The sequence below is a fragment of the Hevea brasiliensis genome, chromosome 16, assembly GCF_030052815.1.
Source record: "Hevea brasiliensis isolate MT/VB/25A 57/8 chromosome 16, ASM3005281v1, whole genome shotgun sequence".
Classification (NCBI taxonomy): Eukaryota; Viridiplantae; Streptophyta; class Magnoliopsida; order Malpighiales; family Euphorbiaceae; genus Hevea; species Hevea brasiliensis.
The window spans coordinates 33,875,614-33,895,677 of record NC_079508.1 but is presented as its reverse complement, the minus strand read 5'-3'; the positions used below and the strand labels follow the sequence as shown (position 1 = coordinate 33,895,677).

Sequence of the window (20,064 nt, the reverse complement as noted above, 5' to 3'; positions counted from 1 at the left end):
ACTAGGGCGTATGAACCCTTTATCCAGTAACTCCTGTAACTGGATTTTTAGTTTCTTCAATTCTGTGGGTGCTATCCTGTAAGTAATTGGATTTTTAGTTCCTTCAATTCTGTGGGTGCTATCCTATAAGGAGCAATAGAGATTGGTGCTGTACCCGATAGTATCTCAATAGCTAATTCAACTTCCCTTTCTGGTGGCAAGCCAGGCAATTCTTCAGGGAACACATCTGGGAAGTCTCTTACTGTGGGTATGTCACATAGATCTGGCTTAGCCTGCCTAGTATCCACCACATATGCTAAGTAAGCTTCACAGCCTTTTCTCATTTGTTTTCTTGCAACTGTGGCTGAGATGACATTGGACAAGAAATCTATCCTTTCCCCCACAACTGTAATCTCATTACCCTCAGGAGTTTTCAATGAGATCCTCTTTAACTTACAATCAACCATTGCCTGATGACGTGACAACCAGTCCATTCTCAAAATCACATCAAACTCATGGAAAGGCAACTCAATCAGGTCTGCCAAGAATTCATACCCCTGAATCCTTAACGGGCAACCCTTGTACACTTTGTTCACCACTACACTGTGGCCTAATGGATTAGTGACCAGAATGTCTTGGTCACTCTCCCATACTAATATCCCCATTTCTACGGGTAGGTTGATGCAGATGTATGAATGAGTGGATCCTAGATCCACAAATGCATGCACAAATGTATTATAGAGGGAGAACGTACCCCTGATGATGTCCGGGGCATCTTGCTCCTCCTGAGCTCTTATGGCATAGGCTCTGGCATGTGCTCTGCCCTCAGGCCTCTCTGCTGGCTCAAATGTAGGCCTCTGTGATGGTCCTACTGCCTCAGATTTGCCAGATTTCCTACCCCTTTGTGGTGTAGGAGCAGGTCTGTCTGCTTGTGTTGGAGCAGCTGTAGCAGTTCTGCGTGGACAGTTCCTTAACTGATGCTCTGTTGACCCACACCTTAAGCAGGCACCAGTCACTCTCCAACACTCCCCCTTATGCCACTTCAGGCAATGTGGACATGCAGAAGATGCTGGGGCTGGTCCCCTGAACCCCGTCCCTGGAGAGCTGCCCACTGATGGTGTGGACTGACCTCTCCTAGGGGTGAACTGTGGCCTGGGCCCTTGAGACTGACCCTGACCTTGAGGTTGACCTGAACTCTGTGCAGGTGGACCTTTGAACTTCTTCCCAGGTGCAGAAGATGAACTAGACTGACTCGGGCCCCTCTTCTGTTGCCTCTCTCTTCTGGTCTACTCACTTATTCTAACCTTTTCAACTTTTATTGCAACTTCCACTAACTTGGTGAAGTCTGAGATTCCCAAGGCAGTGATCATGATTTTTATATTGTCATTTAATCCCTCTTCAAATCTCTTACACCTTTCGGCCTCATTAGGGACTATCTCCCTTCCGTAGTGGCTCAGCCTGACAAATTCCTTTTCATACTTTGCCACTGTCAGCTATCTCTGCCTCAAATTAATGAACTATATTCTTCTCTCTTCTAGGTATACACTACCCACATATTTCTTCTTGAATTCTGAGAGGAAGAAGTCCTAAGTTATTACTTCTGGCTGTACTTCACTGGACACCGTATCCCTCCATTCATATGCATAATCTTGCAACAGAGATACAGCAGCTTCTAGGTTTTGCTATGGAGTGCAGTGGAGTTGTTTTAAAACTCTGTTCTGTTCAACCAGTTTTCGGCTGCAACAGAATCATCTTCTCTCTTGCCAAAGAAATCCACTGCTCCAAATTTTCTCAGTCTTTCCAGATGTGATTTCTACTGTGAAGGTGGTGGTGGTGGTGGCATTACCCCAGCCATTTGTTTGAAAAACTCGGCCATTTGCTGGAACATGGCCTGTGGAGGATGAGTAGGCTCTGCTGGAGCTGGAGGAGCAGGTTCTCCCCTACCCCTAGTCTCAGCTGCTGCAGGTGGAGCATGATTCTCCACTTCCTCCTCAACTGCCCTATGAGATGTGGGGTCCATATCCTATTCAAAATAATAAAGACAAATAGATCTGCATTAGTGTTACCTAGACTCTTACAAATACAATGCATGGTATAGATCGATCTAGGCCGAGAAATGCCTAAACCGTGCTCTGATACCACTAAATGTGACACCCCTTATCCGTCTACAGTATAGCTAAGTAAGATATGTCACACAGTGTACTGGAATACCCTATTTTATCTCAATCATTTTTATTCTTCCTTAATTTATTTTTATCAAAGTTATGAAGTACAATATATTTCATTTAAGTCATTTATTGAAATTATAATTTATTTGAGGTTCCGCAAATTTTATAGAAAATCCGGCAGACTGCTGGCTAAAAATTGGATAAAACAGTTCTTCGGAACCTGTGAAAAACACTTCCAAAATTTTCTATCAATCCCAAACTCTATTTCATCAACAAAATCTCAATATTTCTCAAATATACTCCCATTTCTCATTCATTTATTTCATATGATATTCATATAAAAGTCATAAAAAAAATATTCACTTTTTCATTCATAAACACAATTTCCATTATTTACATCAATACCCAAAATACATTACATAAGTCTTAATTACACATGAGAAAATAAAAGTTAATTACAAAATACCAAAATAAAATCTAGTGTCCTACCAATGAACTGATGACGGTGAGGTGACACGGACACTATGCAGAGCTACAGAAAATCTCACCTAGTTTGTGGTATATTGGGTTCTCGGTCGGTCTCTCCAGAACCTACGAGTGGCAAAAAGCAACGCGTTAAGCAATAATGCTTAGTGGTGCCAATAATAAAATAAAAAGAAATAATAGAAAACAAATATGCAGTGTATGTCCTGATGTCTTATGCAGACAATTTTTCAATCATTATTGGTAATCTTATTTATTTTGTACTTATTATATTCATAATTTCATTAAATTTATTCACTTTCATTTTTGGTTGCCCAAGTAACCTATGCTGGATGACTGGACTGGATAAACGGGTAAACTGGCACTGGGTATCTAGTACCACGGGCCGTCACACCATCGCTCACATATGCATCTCCCGGTGTACAACAGAATAATTAATAAGCTGTAATAACATTAGGCACAAGGCCAAGTATCAACACAATGTCAGAATGGCTAAAAGCCATAAAATCACAGAATGGCATAATGCCATGTGCAGTACTACTAACTGAACCCTATTGGCATGCCAACCTATCCGAACCAATCTTGCTAGGTGTACTAGGGCATGTTACACTTTTAAATCATACAATTCTTGAAATTTAAGTTTAGGTGTTACTATTCATTTCATTAGTCAACTAAAATGTTGACTTTTGCATAGACAATAGGTACATTGGTTCTAATAATCCCAACATACCATATTTTGCATTCTAAAATTGTCGGTATTGGTTGCCAATACCATTTCTAAGCTTAGTATTAGTTGTTTAAATTTTTTAGATTTCATGCCTCACTTTTACTGTTCCATTGGTCATTTGTACAGTAGGAATTTGGCAAAATTGTCTTCATGAAAGTTGTTCTTATTTTGTCTAGTTACATTTCTTTTTTTGAATCACTCCATTTGGAGTTTTGTAGCTCAAGTTATGTCCTAAACACCATAACTAGTCGGATTGGACAGAATCCAAATTTCTGGGCAAAACTGGTTCTGCCAGATTTGATAACCTAAGTTTGGTTGGCAATTTGACTAGGTTATGATCAGAATTTGGATTTATGTTCTTCATGAAAGTTGTAGGTCTATGTCTCAGATTTTTGCTGGTAAAATTTCAGGTCAATTGGACCTTTCTACACTGAGTTATGATCAAATGAATAAACACTATTTATTTGATCATTTTGCCCAGGCAGAATGCAGGTCACCCTGATTAGGGCAATTTTTAGGTCAACTTGGTTTGGTTTTTTGGGTAGGGTTTCTTTACCAAAGTTGTGTCATTATGTGTCTAGTTTCATGTCCAATTAGCCTTGCACCAATTTAACCTCTACAACTCCATTTATAACTGTCCAAACCTACTGGACTCATATTCAGTCCTGCAAGTCAGCTAAGGCAGCTCACCCACACTCAATTGCCAAGCCTCAACTCACTTCATTTCCTCATCATACAAAGCCAAATGGTCACTAGTTGACCATTTAAACTTTCATTCACCAACACATGAGCAAAATCCTAGGTTTTGCCCAAACCCTAACTCCATCAACTTCAATTCTTCTTATACATGCAATCAATGAATTAAGACATCTAACTCATGTTCAATGGCAGCCATGGACCACTATAAATGAATCTAATCAATGAAATCCTAACATACTCTAAGGCTGCCAAAATTTTGAAGAGTGCATACTTATAGTTTTCTTTCCAATTCCTTGCAATTTCTAAGCTCAATCAAGTCCTTAAACATATATTGAAAGAAAGGAAGAGAGATTGGTCACTAACCTTGTGAGCAGAATTTTTCCACTCAAAATTCCTTGACTTTCTTTGGCTTTTTGGCAGCCAAACACCTTCCCAAGAGGTGAGGATAATTTTCAATGAAGAGAACTTAGGGTTTAGTGGTGAGAATTCAAGGTTTAGAAGAGAGAAAATGAAAGAAATTTTAATAGAGGAAGAGATGGGTCACGACTGGAAATGGTATAAAGAATAAATCTGTTTTTTTCTTTCATTTTCTGCCCATTTTATTCATTTTAAATGGGTTAAGGACATGTGTCACAATGTGATTGGTCATTGGGGTTTTAATGACATCATAATGATGTCAAAATTCCCATTTATTCCATTTTCTTTCCATTTTCTTTTCTACTCATTTTCAATTCATTTTTAGCAATATTTATTCACATTTTATGTCCTAATAATTATTTACTTAACTGGACAAGTCGGTCAAAAATCACCTCTGAAGGCGAAATGACCAAAATGCCTTCCATAGGAACCTCAATGACCCTTATCTGGAGTTCCAAAAATTATTTTATGAATTTTCCCTTGGGTCTAGGGCTCCTAGTTGCGAGAACCGCAACTTCCCATTGGGTTACCCATTGCTAGCGCACCGGCTCATTTAACTTAATTGTGTTTTATTTCTAAAGTTTTTCCTAAATTTTTCTTGTTAATATTTGAGTTAATTATGGTTCCTCACTTTAGTTTAAATATTTTTCCGAGCGTTCTAGCTGTCCGGATCGACACTGGTCACCGGAACAGTAGAATGTACAGAGTTGCTATAGGGAGGGTGTTACAAGGAGTAACATTATCATCTGTACAATATCTAAAATAAAAATATAAGCTCCATGAGAAAGGAGTTGATACCGTAACATGTGATTCATACCGTATGTGCTTGTGTCTAGCTAAGGAAATACAGGTAAAGATCTCTACTTGTAATTGTGTGAGTCCCAAAAAGTTTGAGTGGTATTTGTTTGTACCCTTATGACTTTGATATGTTACTTCAGTTTTAGTTTAATGTTTGCTATCTTAGGGTGTTTTTGTTTCGCTATTTTTGCAATTACCGCAAGTGCACGTATCGCTAACAAGTAATCAAGTGATAAGTAGAGTATTGTTCCCATGAGGAATTTTGTTTAGCAAGTACTAATCTACACAGAAATCTTGACTGTCTAGGTTATCAAATACTTAGCGAATGAAGTTTGTTAACTTTAAACACTAAAATGGTAAACTTTAAACGAAATGATTTATTCGAAGCAATTCTGGAATTAAGATTTCACACTTGAATCTTACTAGGGATGTTATCTCGTTTATTTACTGAATTGAGGATCGTTTTCCTTAATGGAAATCAGTCCTAAGTTATCCTAAATCCTTTCTCAAGGCATCTAGGTTGTATTCTAATTAACTCAAACCCTATTTTCATGGTGATCAAAATAATTAAAATCCTTTAAGACCTTTAACCATTTTTTAGGTTCCACAAAGGTATCAGTCTGTGTCTAGGTCAGAATTCCTAGGTTCAAGATCTTGATTTTCTAGTGTTAATCTTCACCTTTCAGTCCTTCAATTAATATCTACAATCATAACTAAGTGGGTACCGACACATAGCATGCATTAAGATCGTAAGAAATTAAATCAAGAAACGAATCTCAAATCCAATAAATAGAACTTAGGGTTCGTCCATAATAATAATTACAAGAGCTACTCTCCTAAATCTAGAATAAGAAAACTACTCACTCATGGTGAGTTCAGCAAATGTCATAATAAAAAGTAAAAAATAATAAAAAGAGAGTTATGCAGAAGAAATAAAATAATAAAAATCTGTCTAAGGAGATGAGACGAAGGAACCAAAGAGATTTTGCAGCTTTGATCTTGTGGAGCTTCAGCTAGAAAACTTCTTTTGGTACTGATGTAGAGCCCGACAATAGCAACCTTCAGCAGCAGTCCTGATGACAGTGACCGACCTCTTTTCTTGATGTTTTCTTTTCTATTTATATTGGTTGCTCTAGGGTTAGGTCATTTTGAGTCCAAAAGGCTTTAGGAGTCTCGTTTGAATCAGAAAATAGGAGGGGAATTCGAGTTACAAACTGGTCAGAGCATAGTACACGGCTTTGTGTGTCACTACACTGTCCTCAGAATGTAGGGCCGTGTAACTTGCTGGAGGAGAATTGCGAAATCTTGTTTTGACATAGAAAGTTACACAGGTCTGTGCCAACTACACGGGCCTGATTACACGGGATGTGTACAATTGTTCCCATAAGGTTCTTTAAGCTTGCGCCCGGCAGAGACTTACACGGGTCCCTGCAGATTACACGGGTCTACTTACACAACCCGTGCACTTGTGTTTCTCATCAATTCTCTTGGCTTTCTTCTAGCAGAGAGTTACACGGGTCTGGGGCTTGGTTTACACGACCCCGTGTACTTTGTATCAGCAGCAATTCTTTGTCTTTTTACCTCTCTAAGCTTTCCTTTGCACTCCCATTCTTTGGGGCTTCACCCAAACACCTGAAATAATGCAGAAAACATGGAATTAAGGGCTTGCTGGCAGAATTTGCTAAAACTAATGAAATCAACTACTATGCATGAAAATACTTGCCTAAATGCTATGAATTAGAATACAAATGTGCTTAAAAACATCTATACAATTCAACTATATCAAATACCCCCAAACTCAAACTTTTGCTTGTCCTAAAGCAAAACAAAACTCTATTTTAAAGCACATTTCAGGGGATACTTAGGAATACAACCATCAATTTAATAAGCATAGAATTGAACTCCTCCAACCTTCATACCAACTCCCCTCTTTCAAGGCATAAGGGTTATAATAGTTGCCTGTTTAGAATTTTCACCTTATTTCATGGTGTTTCGACTAATTATTCCTCTTTACAAGGCCATTAATAAGCCATAAATACCCTATTTTATCGGGATAGAATTTAGAAACACTAACTCCCCTAAATTTGCCTTTTTTGGGAGTAATTGTGGAGAAGTAATTCAATTCAAACTCCATAAGCATATCTCAATTCTATATCTCCACTAATATAGCATGTACTTTTCAAAAGATCAAAAGGTCTTCAAAAGGGTTGTAATGGGGCTAAGGGATAATGACTTGGTTGCCAATGAAAGGTCTTTATGGAATGCAAATGTGAGGATAGCGTGTATGCATAAAATACTGACTTTGTATGGAGAGGAAGGGCTTTTGGCTTTTTATAGTGCTAAGCATGCTTCCATGATACTTATCTTGGGACTTCTTTTCTTTTCTCTTTTCCCTTCTTTTTATGTTCCTTTTGTCCTCTCCCCCAAACTTATTGCTTTTGCTGGTTTAGAAAGGCAAGTTTTTCTTTGATTTCAATTGCACACTTGCACTCTTTCTTGAGTACTACATCCTTTCTTCATTTTCCTCATGCATATTGCTTCCTCAAAAGGGTGTGGTAGGTGTTTAGGCTAGGGGCTAGGTAAATAACATGGGTAATCAATAAAATCTAAGGGATAAACATAGGCTTCAAGTTGGCTATAAGAGATATACATTTTAATTAGGGATGGCTAAGGCTTAGTGAGGCTATATCAAAGAATGCCTTAATCATTTCTTCATCAAGCATATGCTAGGATTTCGCCTTGATAGGTCCAAGAGATATGTTCTAGAGCTAGTGAGGCAGTTTTTAGGTTTGCTTGTATTTCAAAAATTGTTCTCCTAATTTACAAGTTCAATGTGATAAATTAATAGTTATGAAGAGGTTTAACTAGTCTAGTTCTATTAAAGAGATTAGTTTCTTTACATACAACATGTTAGAATCCCTTTTTGCCTATCTAGATACGTTCATTCCTCTATTCCATGGAGTCCAATTATTAGCTTACTTAAATTTGGTTATAGTGTTAAGTTTCATAATTTAAAATCCAAAATTTTTCAAAAATTCTCAAAAAAAATTTTAATACACAAGAATAATATAGCTGAATTTAAACAATGCAATGATGTGCATGTAATGATATGCAAATGCAATTGTATCCCCCCCAAACTCAAACTATACATTGTCCTCAATGTTATCATAATGTGCAAAATTAGAGCAATCGTACAAAAATTTAAGGAATCATATTTTTTATTAAGCATGGAAAATTTTTGAACATAACGCAAATAAAAGAGACCTATGGTTGCAAGTTAGGACTAGGGCATGTAATATATTACAATAAAGATCATATCCTATAGTCTTAGCTCTAAAAGGCCTCTGATGATGATGATGGTGATGCTGGTGATCTTGGTTCATTTTCTTCCTCATCCTTCTCATCTAGTTTGTCCATTAACATGTCCAACTTGTTCTGTGCTTCCTGGAGGCTGTCCTCGATAGCTCGCATCCTGCTGTATATTGTGGTCTCCATGCGCTGCAGGTATGCAAGGACCGGGTCTATCGGTGGTGGTGTATATGGAGGCACTCGAATAGGGGACTCTTCGAACATTTGCTTTTGCCTTTCTTCTTGAGGTTGCGAAGTTTCGCTAGGTCCTTCTCTTCCTTCGTCTCTCCGAGGAATGGTGTTTCCTTTGGCATCCACTAAGTATCATGTGTTGCCCACTTTCTTACATATTTCCATGGATATGCAAATAGTTTGATCAATTCACGACGTTTCAGTGACAAAGCGTAGCCTGTTATGTTCTGGAACGAATCCAAAGTGTAGGGCAATGGTGGTGACAAGGCCATCAAGTACAATGTGGCCGGTAGATTGATGGCAAAGGCATCGGAGATGGTTGCACAAGAAGAAGCCGGTGCTGCACCGCTGTTCAGTGACCATACACCATAAAAAGAAGAGCTTATTGGTGTTAACAATGCCAAGGCTATCGCCACGACCCATGATGGTGTGGGCGACAAACCGATGCATGTATCGCAGTGCTGGACTAGTGATGCCCGTTGATTTGGATTTGCTGGAGTTATACAGCTCTGAGTTTGGGGCAATGGAATTCTAGAAGTTGATGTTGTTGTACAGCATGCAGTTCCTTGGAATCTCTTGGTGACTGCCGCTGTCAAAACCAGATATGGCATTGAACTCGTCCATGTTCATTACCCGGTCGACACCAAGGAGGCGAAATTCAATCCTGCCCCTGTCTTCCCTATCGATAGGCCATAAGTTGGCCTTGAAGTTACCTAAAAATTCCAGCGTGGTGTCCTTGTACGCTGGGAAATGGAGTTGGGCGAACCTTGTCCACCCAACGCTGTCAAGTAGCCCATTGATTTCATCTTGCAACCTTATTTGCTCTAAAAGTGGAAAATCTATGTACTTGGTGAAGGATATTTTTTGGGCGTGAAGTCTGGTGCACATTGCTTTGTGGGCATCATCACGAAATCCCCAAGGAATAGAGATTTTGGGTTGTAGAGCGGGTTGTGGCTGTGATTGTTGTGGAGTAGGGGCTTGTTGAGATGGTTGGGGAGTGGCTACCCTCATTCTTGGACGTTGGGTTGGAGGCTGGGGTGGAGAAGGTGAGGATTCTCCTCTTTGCCTTAAAGACGAGCCGATCCTTCTTGCAGATCTCTTTGCAGGAGCCATGGATGGGTTTTTGGGAAGGAGAAGAGTAGGATTTTGATGAAGGGAGATGAGATTTGAGAGCTTTTTATGGGCTAGGAAGGGAGGAGATGATGGGTTTTGTGTTTATGAAGGATTTTAATGCTAGGGGTGCATTTAAAGAGCCATTAGGACTCTTCGTTTTGTGCATTTTGTTCCCTAGGATTTGCATCTATGACGAAATACACGGGTTGTGTATCACTACACGGGTCCCAACATGTAGAGTCGTGTAAATTTTTACCCAAAATTTACAAAATCTGTCGAAGTACACGGCCTATATAAATGAGCTTTGGAACCGTGTAACTTTCTGTCTCTTGAATTTCTTTACTGTATATGTTACACGGCTCGTGTAAAATATAAGGAGCCCCGTGTAACATTCTGTCTCTTCATTATTCTACTAAAGACATTACACGGTTTGTGTAAATTGGGCTATGGACCCGTGTAATTTTCTGTCTCCCGAAGAGTTAAAATTGCATGAAATTTATGGACTTTTAGAAAGTTACACGGGGCGTGTAAACTAGTACACGACTCATGTAATTTTCTGATTTATCAAATCTTTGGCAAATGAAAAATTTTATCATCATAACACATGAAATGGATGCAAAGATTAACAATAGAGTTACTTCCTTGGTTTTGTTCAATTTTCCCTTTTGTGGTTTTGACTTGGTGATTCCCTTCCTCTCTTGATCTCTATTTCCCTTTTCAAAAATCCTACAAAATGAAATGTTAATGAGTACGAAACAAAAATTCAATATTAAAGAAAAAAAGAAAAGAAGAAAAGTTCAGAAAAATTTTGGGTTGCCTCCCAAAAAGTGCTCAATTATAGTCTTTAGCTGGACTTTGCTTGTTTATGGTCTATCAGTAGGAGGATTGAGAGTGCAATTGGCTCCCATTTCTATGGGTTCTCCCTGAAAGTAAGGCTTCAGCCTCTGCCCATTGACCTTGAATGCGCCTGAGGTTTCGCTGCATACCTGTACTGCTCCAAGTGGGAAGACTTGGGTAACCTTGAAAGGTCCGGACCATCTTGATTTCAGCTTCCCTGGAAAGGGTTTCAATCTAGAGTTGAATAAGAGGACAAGATCTCCTTCGTTTATCTCTTTCCTTGATATGCGCCTGTCATGCCATCTTTTGGTTTTATCCTTAAAGATTTTGGCATTTTTGTATGCATCTTGTCGGATTTCTTCCAACTCATTCAGTTGTAAGAGCCTTTTCTTACCAGCAGCTTTGAGGTCAAAGTTTAGTACCTGAATTGCCCAGTAGGCTTTATGCTCAAGTTCAACAGGGAGATGGCATGATTTTCCATAAACCAGTCGGAAGAGTGTTGTGCTAATTGGGGTTTTATATGCAATGCGGTATGCATATAGTGCATCATCTAGCTTCATGCACCGGTCCTTCCTAGATCTGTTTACAGTTTTCTCCAGAATCTGCTTTAGTTTTCCCTGTTTGATATTTCTACTTGACCGCTGGTTTGAGGATGATAAGGTGTGGCCACCTTGTGAGTTACTCCATACTTTTTCAGTAGTGTTTCGAATTGTTAGTTGCAAAAGTGGCTTCCTCCATTAATGATTATCACTCGTGGTGTGCCAAATCTTGTGAAGATGTTCTTCTTAAGGAACTTGGTGACCATTCTAGCATCATTGGTTGGTGTTGCAATATCTTCTACCCATTTTGACACATAATCAACTCCAACCAGAATATACTTGTTTCCACGGGAAGAGGAGAATGGGTCCATGAAGTCTATTCCCCATACATCAAACAATTCTATCTCAAGTATACCACGCAGTGGCATTTCATTCCTTCTTGAACTATTACCTGTTCTTTGGCATTGATCACAAGCTAGCACAAAGGATCTTACATCCTTAAATAAATGTGGCCAGTAAAACTCTGCTTGTAAAATCTTGGCTGTAGTCTTTGAAGTGCCGAAATGTCCTCCATATAGTGATGAATGGCAGTGATAAATGATACTTTCCATATCTTCCTCTGGTATGCACCTTCTTATAAGCTCATCATTACATCTCTTGTACATAGGGGTTCCTCCCATAAGTAATATCTCATATCATGTAGGAATTTCTTCCTTTGCTGATAAGTCATGTTTGAAGGTAGTACCCTGCATACAAGAAAATTAACAAAGTCAGCGTACCATGGAGCTTTGGAGAATGCAAGTAATTGCTCATCAGGAAATGAATCATCAATTGGCAAATTTTCGAAGTCCTCTGTGTACTCCAATTTTAGTTTGGAAAGATGGTCAGCTACTACATTTTCAGATCCCTTTTTGTCCTTGATTTTAAGGTCAAATTCTTGCAGGAGTAGAATCCATCGAATCAGTCTTGGTTTTGCTTCCTTTTTGTTCATAAGGTATCGGATTGTAGCATGATCTGTGAATACAATGACTTTTGACCCGATGAGGTAAGATCTGAATTTGTCCATTGCAAATACCACTACTAGGAATTCCTTCTTTGTGGTAGCATAATTGATTTGTGGATCGTCGAGTGTCTTGCTAGCATAATAAATAGCATGGAGCTTGTTATCTTTTCTTTGCCCGAGCACTGCTCCAACTACAAAATCACTCGCATTGCACATCACCTCGAATGGTAGCTCCCAATTCGGTGGCTGCATTATTGGTGCTGATATCAGGGCCTCTTTGATTCTGTTGAAGGAGACAAGGCAATTTTCATCAAAATCAAAGGGAACATCTTGACTTAACAAGTTAGTAAGTGGCTTAGCTATTTTGGAAAAGTCTTTGATGAATCTTCTGTAGAATCCTGATGTCCCAAAAAGCTTCGCACTCCCTTGACTGATGTTGAGGGTTGCATATTTTCAATGATCTCAATTTTTTCCTTATCAACTTTCTCTTTCTGATATCAAATGTCCCAGAACTATGCCTTCCCTTACCATGAAATGGCATTTTTCCCAATTTAGGATCAGGTTTGATTCTTCACATCTTTGCAACACCTTAGATAAATTAGCTAGGCAATCATCAAAAGTAGTTCCATAGACAAAAAAATCATCCATAAAAACTTTCATGATATCTTCAATATAATCAGAAAAGATAGCCATCATGCATCTTTGAAAGGTAGCAGGGGCATTACAAAGACCAAAAGGCATTCTTCTATATGCAAATGTTCCATAGGGACAAGTGAACATTGTCTTTTCTTGGTCTTCTGGGTGAATAGGAATTTGAAAGAATCCCGAGTACCCATCTAGATAATAGAAATAAGAGTGTTTTGCTAACCTTTCTAACATTTGGTCGATGGAAGGAAGAGGGAAATGATCTTTTCAGGTGGCACTGTTCAATTTCCTATAATCTATGCACATTCGCCAACCAGTGACTACTCTAGTAGGGATTAGTTCATTGTTTGCATTTTGGATAACAGTTGTCCCACCTTTCTTAGGAACTACATGTACTGGACTAACCCATTTACTATCAGAAATTGGGTATATGATACCTGCATCTAATAGTTTTAAAATTTTTTTCTTGACTACTTCTTTCATGTTTAGGTTAAGTCTTTTTTGATGTTTGATTGTGGGTTTACTGTTTTCTTCCATGGGTATCCTATGCATGCAAATAGAAGGGTTGATCCCCTTCAGGTCTTCTATTTTATACCCTAATGCTTTGCTATGGATCCTAAGTTCTCTTAACAATTTTTCCTCTTCTAACTTATATAGGCTAGCATTGATTATAACAGGATAATTAGACTTTGAGTCCAGGAATGCGTACCTTAGTGAAGATGGGAGAGGTTTAAACTCTACTGGTGGAGGAGCTGCCAGCTGTTATGCACATACTGCTATTTCTGTATTTTCATCATCCATTGTGTGGCTGTGCACAATACATGCTTCAAGAAGATCTTTAGGATGTGTCTTATGAAATTCCTCTTTAACTTGTTCGTCAATTATGTCAACCTTGAAGCATTCATCAGGTTCAATTTTGTGTTTCATTGTATCGAACAAGTTGAACTCCACTTCTTCTTCTCCTACCATGAGGGTTAATCGTCCATTTTTTTGATGTGTATGATGGCTCTGGTGGTTGAAAAGAATGGTCTTCCCAAGATGATAGGAATTTGGACATCTTATTCCATCTCAAGGATGACAAAGTCCACTAGAATGAAGAATTTGCCCACTTTGATAGGGATGTTCTCAAGTATTCCTACAGGATATTTAATGGATCGATCAGCCAATTGCAATGAGATTGTTGTGGGTTTCAGTTCCCCGATCTCCAGCTTTTTGCATATTGATAGAGGCATTAAACTAGCACTTGCCCCAAGATTGTAGAGGGCCTTATTTATTTTCTTGTTACCAATGATACAGGGTATGGAGAAGCTTCCTGGATCCTTCAGCTTTGGAGGCAGTTTGTTTTACAGAATGGCACTGCATTCCTCTGTTAGGGCTACTGTTCCATAGTCTTCTAGCTTCCTTTTTTTTGACAGAATTTCCTTAAGAAATTTGGCATAAGATGGCATCTGAGAAAGTGCTTCAGTAAAGGGAATGTTGATGTAAAGTTTCTGTAAAACTTCCAAAAACTTCCCGAACTGCTTGTCCAGTTTGGCTTTCTGAAATATCTGAGGAAAAGGTGGGGGAGGCTGGTATGGTTCTGGTAATTTCTTTATCTTCCTTGCTTCCTCTTCCTGATCTTTCTTAGCTACTTCTTCCTTTTTCTCTGCTTGGTCTTTAGATTTTTCTATGGTTTCCTCTGTCGATTCTACCTCTGGTTGTACTAAAGTTCTCCCACTCCTTAGTGCAACTGCCTTGCAATGCTCCCTTGGGTTCATTTCTGGTTGATTGGGCAGTTTGCCAGCAGCCTTACTTGAAGAACTTGTTTGCTGAGTGATTTGAGTCTTTAGCATCTTGTTATGGATAGCAAGTTGGTCTATTCTGGAAGTCAGCTGTTTAATCAATTCAATTTGTTGTTATTGAGCTGCTAGGAATCCTTCCATCATGGTTTCCATGGTCATTTTCGGTTTAAGTTGTTGAGGTTGGAGAGGTAGTGATAGTTGTGCAAAGTTCTGACCTTTATTCTGAAATCCAGGGGGTGCTGGAGGTTTGTACCCTTGTTACTTATTTATCGGTTGGTTCTGCTGATTGGACCATGAGAAATTTGGGTGGTTTCTCCAACCAGGATTATAAGTATTTGAATAAGGATTGTTTGACTACCTCTGGTTGAAGTTTCCTCCAGTATTCACATAGTTCATCTGTTCTGCAGGTTCATTGAAATTGCTGTATTCTGAATTCATGTATCCTCCTTCATAGCTGTCCTCATGTTGACTATTTGTACCAACTGCATTGGCTTGCATTCTTTCAAGTTTCTTTGTGAGCTGATCAAACTGGGCATTTATCATACTTAAGGCATCTACTTCCAGGACTCCTGCAGTTCTTCTTACATTTGCTCTTTCATTTGACCACTCATAATTATGGTATGCAACCCCTTCTAGAAGTTCAAGTGCTTGTGGCACTGTGTTCTCTATTAGATCACCCTCTGCAGCTGAATTAACTGTGCTCCTTGTAGACGGTAGTAATCCATTATAGAAATTTTGCACCAATAGCCAATCTTCTATGCCATGGTGTGGACATTCCCTCTGCAAGTCTTTATATCTTTCCCATGCATCATAGAGTGACTCTCCTTCCTTTTGTTTGAAGGTGTTGAGCTCAAGCCTCAGCTTTACAGTCTTTGTAGGTAGGAAATACCTTGCTAGAAAAGCTTGAGAGAGGTTTTCCCAGGTAGTGAATGTTCCAGCCGGTTAAGAAAGTAACCACTTCCTTGCTCTGTCCTGAAGGGAGAATGGGAATGCTCTGAGTCTTATTGCTTGATCAGACACTCCATTCATCTTGAATGTATCACATAGGGCAAGAAAGCACTAGAGGTGATAGTGTGGGTCTTTAGTTGGTGAACCAGCAAACTGGGTTTGTTGAATCATTTGAAGCCATGCTGGTTTTAATTCAAAGTTGTTGGCTTCCACTGTGGGTCTAGTGACACTGGGCAGAAATCCTTGAACAGATGGAGCTCCGTAATCTCTCAAGAGTCTTGGTCTGTCATTAATATCGGCCATGATTGGGATTTCAGGATCTCCTTGACCATGCTCTTGATGTTTCCTTTCCCTCCTGATGGCTTTCAGAGTTCTGTCTATTTCTGGATCACAGTCCAAAATTTCTTCTGGCTTTGTTTTGGTCATGTATCAGATCGGGCACCTGAGAGAAAGGAAAGGAAATACAACCAGTAAAATAAAATAAAATAATAAATATAATTTCCTAAATCAGCTAAATTGCCTATCGCTTGATATTACTAAAACCAAAAATTCCCCGGCAACGGCACCAAAAACTTTTTTCACTATTTTTGTAATTACCGCAAGTGCATGTATCGCTAATAAGTAATAAAGTGATAAGTAGAGTATCGTTCCCACAAGGAATTTTGTTTAGCAAGTACCAATCTACACAGACATGTTGACTGTCTAGGCTATTGAATACTTAGGGAATGAAGTTTGTTAACTTTAAACACTAAAATGGTAAACTTAAAATGAAATGATTTATTTGAAACAATTCTGGAATTAAGATTTCACACTTGAATGTTAATAGGGATGTTATCTCGTTTATTTACTGAATTGAGGATCGTTTTCCTTGATGGAAATCAGTCCTAAGTTATCCTAAATCCTTTCTCAAGGCATCTAGGGTGTATTCTAATTAACTCGAACCCTACTTTTGTGGTGATCAAATTAATTAAAATCCTTTAAGACCTTTGATCAATTTTTAGGTTCCACAAAGGTATCAACCTATGTCTAGGTCAGAATTCCTAGGTTCAAGATCTTAATTTTCTAATGTTAATCTTCACCTTTCAGTCCTTCAATTAATATCTACAATCATAACTAAGTGGGTACCGACACATAGCACGCATTAAGATTGCAAGAAATTAAATCAAGAAACGAATCTCAAATCCAATAAATAAAACTCAAGGTTCGTCCATAATAATAATTACAAGAGCTACTCTCCCAAATCCAGAATAAGAAAACTACTCACTCATGGTGAGTTCAGCAAATGTCATGATAAAAAGTAAAAAACAGTAAAAAGAGAGTTATGCAGAAGAAATAAAATAATAAAAATCTGTCTAAGGAGATGAAACGAAGGAACCAAAGAGATTTTGCAGCTTTGATCTTGTGGAGCTTCAGCTGGAAAACTTCTTTTGGCACTGATGTAGAGCTCGACAACAGCAACCTTTAGCAGCAGTCCCGATGACAGTGACCGACCTCTTTTCTTGATGTTTTCTTTTCTATTTATATTGGTTGCTCTAGGGTTAGGTCATTTTGAGTACAAAAGGCTTTAGGAGTCTCGTTTGAATCATAAAATAGGAGGGGAATTCGAGTTACAAAACTGGCTGCAGCATAGTACACGGCTTGTGTGTCACTACACGGGTCCCGTAATGTAGGGCCGTGTAACTTGCTGGAGGAGAATTGCGAAATCTTGTTTTGGCACAAAAAGTTACACGGGTCTGTGCCAACTACAAGGGCCTAGTTACACGGGCCGTGTATAATTGTTCCCATAAGGTTCTTCAAGCTTGCGCCCGGCAGAGACTTACATGGGTCCCTGCAGATTACACGGGTCTACTTGCACGACTCGTGTACTTGTGTTTCTCATCGATTCTCTTGGCTTTCTTCTGGCAGAGAGTTACACGGGTCTGGGGCTTGGTTTACATGAACTGTGTACTTTGTATCAGCAGCAATTCTTTGTCTTTTTACCTCTCCAAGCTTTCCTTTGCAGTCCCATTCTTTGGGGCTTCACCCAAAAACCTGAAATAATGCAGAAAACATGGAATTAAGGGCTTGGCAATAGAATTTGCAAAAACTAATGAAATCAACTACTATGCATGAAAATACTTGCCTAAATGCTATGAATTAGAATACAAATGTGCTTAAAAATATCTATACAATTCAAGTGTATCAGTTTTCAAAGGACTACGTAAGATATGGTCTGGCAGGATATTATTAAAAAAACGAATATTAAGGTTGAGAGTATTGAGAGAAAAGGAAGATAATTGAATACTATCAAATTAAGTTTGCGTTCTTAGACCGGTAATTACGTTTATCTATGGATATGTGATAATTATGAATTCAAAATGCATCTAAAGAGATCAGAAGAGATGTAAATGTGATAAAATGATATAGGGTACTACATCTACTCCATTTCCACCATTCAAGGAGCTATATTATCCTAATAGATATATGGTACTCAAGCTCTCGAAGTATGTACTTGTCACCCAGTCTATTTATTAAGTATGGAGTTTGTAGTAACTGAGAAAGAAAGTCAATACTATCATATGTTAGTGGGAGATCTTGGCTTAAGCACAATGATGGGCTTGATCCATCTTATGTGCATTGCATATATTTATGGCCATATAATTCAATTTTGAGAGAGAATTAAATTATCTACATAATTAGGACTTCTACTTAGGCTAGGAGTTAGAAATTATAATGGAAACCAAACTTCAATAGCCTAGGGATTAGAAGACATATAGATACTTATTTTTAGTAAAAAATTCGTGGCTTTTAAAGGGTGGTATTTTTGCCATAGCTAGAAGCAATATTTGGGTGCTCTCTTGATGCAATTTTGGTCCTAAGGTGATATCCTATCAAAATACTCTTTCTTCCTCTACTATTTTTATGGAAATTCACTGCAAATAAAGTACATCTAGACTATGAACTTGACTCATGGATAACTTGTGACTAAATATAAACTAGTGATATAAAGTTGATTATGAGTATATCTGCACGATCTAATATGGTTATGGCCATATTAATTTTTCTAACAATTGACCTATTGTTGCCGAGTCTATGCTATTTTTGTATAGAAGATAGTCATATTTTACTAATTAGCAATCATATTTTACTAACTAACCTTCACCCATAAATTGGGAAAAGTTTATAAAAGAACTAAAAGGTATTTTATTCTCACTCCCCCCCCTCCCCCCTCTAAAAAAAAAGAAAAAAAAATCCATCATTTGCATGACTTCTTTAGATGCAAAATAATTTTAAGCAATTCAATTAGCACTGGTGACATGATGAAAAGCTAATCAAGATTAAGTTTCCAAATTTGGAATGACTAGATTTTTTCCTTATTATTAGAATCCTACTGTGTAATTTTGTTATGCTTCATCATTTTGTTCTATCACACTTTTTATTACAATGGAATTATGTTGACTAGGATTGTTGATGTCTTTAGGTTCTTTTGTTCATCTACTTCTTCACTCACATGCTCATTCACTTTGATCAGATGAGTGGTGCATTTGGATTGATTCTTAGAAGTTGAGTTGAAACAATGAAATCTTTTATCTTAGTGTTTTTCCTCTATAAGTTTTAACATGTTTTAAGACCAATGTTTTGTTCAAAAGAAAAAAAAAGTTTTAAAACCAATGTGGAAATCTAAATACAAAACCTTATTTGTTTTCTTTCAATTTGTGCATTTCTGTATTGGTGACTATGAGATAATATATCTAACAAATCCAAACTCTATGTGATATGATCAAAAGGCGAAAAGAGTACAATTGTTTTGCTTAAATGGTCATGCAAATTTATGGAATATTTATAAATTGCTCACTTTTTTTTTCCTTTTAGAAATACGGAAAAACACAGTAGATAAAATACCTTTCTAGGATATTCACTGCATACTTAGGATAAAAAGCAAATGGAATAACACCGTTGACTTGCTTTTTCATTTCTCATTTTCCTTCATTTTTTTCCCATAATATGTATCTTTCTTTATTTCACATGAAGAAAATATTTCCCTTGGGCTTTTATAACCTACTTTCAATAGCTCCCATATTGGTAGTGATGAATTCCATTTGGTTTTGGAAGATAGCAAATGTAATACTCACCATTTTCTGATGTTGGAATATCTATCCTTGATGAAATATTCTGGTGGTAATTTAAAATTTCACTAACAAGGGAGTGGTAGTGACATGTGAAAAATATGTTTATGCATGTGTGTTTGAGGTATTTAAAATGTATTTAAAAAAATAAAAATATTTTAAAAGTTTTTAGTTGTTTATTTTTGGGTAGAAGGAACTTGGACAGCCAAAGGATAGACTTTCGATAGCCAAAAGATAGACTTTCGGCAACCAAAGTCCTTTTCATGGTTCAAATGTCTATT

At 37.9% G+C, this 20,064-nt stretch overlaps 1 non-coding gene across 1 annotated transcript; it reads left to right on the top strand.

Moving 5' to 3' along the window:
- The first annotated feature begins 15,486 nt into the window (after window positions 1–15,486).
- LOC131175095 (small nucleolar RNA R71) lies at window positions 15,487–15,593 on the top strand. The gene has a single exon (XR_009145255.1). It is a non-coding gene; the product is annotated as a small nucleolar RNA R71 (small nucleolar RNA).
- The last annotated feature ends 4,471 nt before the right edge of the window (window positions 15,594–20,064 follow it).